The following is a 4,287-nucleotide window of genomic DNA, read 5'->3' on the forward strand; positions in this document are numbered from 1 at the left end:
AGAGAGACAGAGAGAGAGAGAGAGAGAGAGAGAGAGAGGGAGACCTGAGGCAGTTCTTATTATCCACCGACAGTCATTTCTCTGAATTGTTTCTAACCTAAATTGCTCGCTTGCGGTGGATGCAGCCAAAGAGTTAAAAGACGCATCTAAATGTTGCATCCAGCCTGTCTGTGTGTGTGTGTGTGTGTGCGTGTGTGTGTGTGCGTGTGCGTGTGCGCGTGTGTGTGTGTGTGTGTGTGTGTGTGTGTGTGCGTGTGTGTGTGTGTGTGTGCGTGTGTGTGTGTGTGCGTGTGTGTGTGTGTGCGTGTGTGTGTGTGTGTGCGTGTGTGTTCCTGCCGTATACTACTGTAGGTGCACCACGGTATAGAGATGTCACCTGTAACGGCCAACGTCATGCAAACTAGGATGATGATGATGATGATGGTGATGATGATGATGGTGATGATGATGATGATGATGATGATGGTGATGAACGGGGTGAGATCGCGAGAGAGAGAGGAGGCAGTTCGTTAGAGGCATGCGACGTATGACACACAGAAGCAGCAGAGCAGCAGGAATTAACTCACCCTTCTCCTCCCGACGACCAGATGGATGGATTTGGTGCAGGCGTCGAAAGATCCGCGCCGCTATAGGAGAGCCTTGGCGGATTTTGCAGTTTTCCCCTTTTGCGCGCGTGTGCGCTCTCTCTCTCTCTCTCCTTCTCTCTCTATCTACAGCGCGCGCGCTCTCTCTCTCTCTCACTCGTTTCCCCGTATCGACCCCTCCTCTCTCTCTCTCTCCTTCTCTCTCTCTCCCTCTCTCCCTCTCTCTCTCCTTCTCTCTCTCTCCTTCTCCTCTCACTCACTCTCTCTCTATTTATCCCCCCCCTTCCCTCTCTCTCTCTTGTGTTTCCCCATATCGCCCCCGCCTCTCTTCTCTCTCTCTACCCCCCCCCCCCCCCCTCCCCTCTTTCACTCACTCTCTCTTTCAGCACTGCGGAGAATCGGCAGAACGAGGGGGAAAGCGCCACAGAGAGACCGCGGAGAGCAGCGAGTGAAGACGTTTCACTGTTGTAAAAAACACGTCTGAGCACACACACACACACACACACACACATAGACACACACACACGCACACACACACACACACACACACACACACACACACTCACACACAGACACACACACACACACTGATACACACACATACTGATACACTCACACACACACACACACACACACACACACACACACACACACACTAACATACACACACACACACTAATACATTCTCACACACACACACACACTAACATACACACACACACTAATACATTCTCACACACACACACTCACACTAACATACACACACACTAATACATTCTCACGCACACACACTCACACACAAATACACACACACATACACTAATACATTCTCACACGCTCACACAATCACACACACACACACACACTCACACACTCACACACACACACACACACACACACACTGATACACTCACACACACTCACAGACTCACAGCTAAACACACACACACACACACACACACTCACACTCACACACACACACACACACACACACACACATGCAGATGAAGTAGTTTATAGTTGTGTATCCTTACTGCAGTAGATCCATTCATAATAGACCTACTCTATATGATGTGTGAGGGAGGCTCTCATTGGCCAAGAGATGACACATGGTTATGAAGAGTCTTAATGAAGAGTCTGTTATGAAGGGTCTTAATGAAGAGTCTTAATGATGAGTCAGTTATGAAGAGTCTTAATGAAGAGTCTTAATGAAGAGTCTTAATGAAGGGTCTTAATGAAGAGTATGTTATGAAGAGTCTTAATGAAGAGTCTGTTATGAAGAGTCTTAATGAAGAGTCTGTTATGAAGGGTCTTAATGAAGAGTCTTAATGAAGAGTCTGTTATGAAGGGTCTTAATGAAGAGTCTTAATGAAGAGTCTGTTATGAAGAGTCATAATGAAGAGTCTGTTATGATGAGTCAGTTATGAAGAGTCTTAATGAAGGGTCTTAATGAAGAGTATGTTATGAAGAGTCTTAATGAAGAGTCTCTTATGAAGGGTCTTAATGAAGAGGTCTGTTATGGAGAGTCTGTTATGAAGAGTCATAATGAAGAGTCTGTTATGAAGAGTCTTAATGAAGAGTCTCTTATGAAGGGTCTTAATGAAGAGTCTGTTATGAAGAGTCTGTTATGAAGAGTCTGTTATGAAGAGTCTGTTATGAAGGGTCTTAATGAAGAGTCTTAATGAAGAGTCTTAATGAAGGGTCTTAATGAAGAGTCTGTTATGAAGGGTCTTAATGAAGAGTCTTAATGAAGGGTCTTAATGAAGAGTCTGTTATGAAGAGTCTTAATGAAGGGTCTTAATGAAGGGTCTTAATGAAGAGTCTTAATGAAGAGTCTTAATGAAGAGTCTTAATGAAAAGTCTTAATGAAAAGTCCTTAATGGAGAGTCTTAATGAAGTGTATTAATGAAAAGTCTTAATGAAAAGTCCTTAATGGAGAGTCTTAATGAAGTGTCTTAATGAATAGTCTTAATGAAGAGTTTTAATGAAAAGTCTTAATGAAAAGTCCTTAATGAAGAGTCTTAATGAAAAGTCTGTTATAAAAGAAGAGTCAGTTATGCTTAGTTGAGCAGACCAATCACTAAGCAGATGTTTAGCCGAGCAGACCAATCACTAAGCAGATGTTTAGCTGAGCAGACCAATCGCTGAGCAGATGCTGAGCCTGGAGCATATGGAATATTACCTGTGGCAAAATCTCCTTATCTAAAATGACTCCAACGATAACGAACGTTCATCATAAGGAAACGGTCCTGACCTCAAACATGGCATCACATCTTTGAGCAGATCGTCGTCTGAGCTTTCGATGTGATTTTAACGACCCCCTGTTTTAATATGCAACTGCTATTTATACCACTACTCAACCCACAACAACCGACATCGTCGAGTCCCGAAACAACATGAATATTTAAAAACACAACATCAACATAAATATTTAAAAACGAATATTTAAAAGAGTATTTAAAGTACACTCCCGATGATCACCACACACACACACACACACACACACACACACACACACACACACACACACACGGCACACGTATGACTTCTAACACTGTCTCTTGTCCTTGTTACATGTTACATGTTACATCACAGCACTCGCACACACGCAACATTTGAATAATTAGTTGAGTTGTTTGTTTGTTTCTATATAACCCCCCCCCCCCCCCCTCCAACCCTCCCCCTCCCAGATTACTCACCTTCCTGTCGAAAGATCCCGCCTCTGGAGGATGACGGAGTGTTGTGATTGGACGGTTGTATAAACTCTATCTACGGAGAGAGAGGGGGTCGTCTTGATTTACTGGATCGACGGCGACAGAGGAGGAGATCTTTACGAGGTGATGCTCAATCAGCCTTCCACGCGGTACTAGTCAGAGAGAGAGGAACACCACAGAGTGGGTAGAGAGAAGGAGGATGAGCCCTTCCTCCTTCCCTCCCTCCCTCCCTCTGTTCATATTCCTCTGTGGCCTCTTTCGCTCTTCCCCCTCTTTCTTTCCCCCCTCTCTCTCTGTCTATTTTTAGCTTCCCTGCTAGGAAATCCAATACATGAATACAGTAGATATAAATAGACGCTGTATATTGACCTGGAGACTCATTAAAAATACATAGAAAGCGTAGGTTTTTTCACATCTCTGTCGGTTTCTGTGTGGGTGTACGCTAGCTTCACTGAACATGAATATCCAAGCGTGTGTGTTCATAAGAATAAAGCTTTGAACATGAATATCTGAGAGTGTGTTGATAGGAATAAAGCTTTGAGGTGGATGTTAGTATATAATTAATGTGCGGTGTCTGTGTGTGTGTCTGTGTGTGTGTCTGTGTGTGTCTGTGTGTGTCTGTGTGTGCATTAAAAGGTGTTTCTGTGTGTCTGTCTTGGGAGATGATGATGATGATGATGATGATGACTTTGGGATGATGGGAGATTCCCTCTGCCTCCTCCTTTCTGACATACTGTAAGATTTTTGCCGTGAATATTTTCAATGTCATTATCGTGTTGCTGTGACAACCGTGACTTCAAAGACATTCTGTCAGAGAGAGGGAGAGAGAGAGAGTTGAGGTGTCGGTGAGAGGGAAGGAGGGAAGCGAGGGGAAAGAGAATGTACAACAAAGTGAGAGAGAGAGAGAGAGAGAGAGAGAGAGAACGAAGGTGGATTTGAAGGAGGGAGATAAATGTATTCAGCAGAAACTGAGAACAGTTTGTGTGTTT

The sequence above is a fragment of the Nansenia antarctica genome (assembly GCF_963989245.1).
Source record: "Nansenia antarctica genome assembly, chromosome: 5".
Taxonomy (NCBI): Eukaryota; Metazoa; Chordata; class Actinopteri; order Argentiniformes; family Microstomatidae; genus Nansenia; species Nansenia antarctica.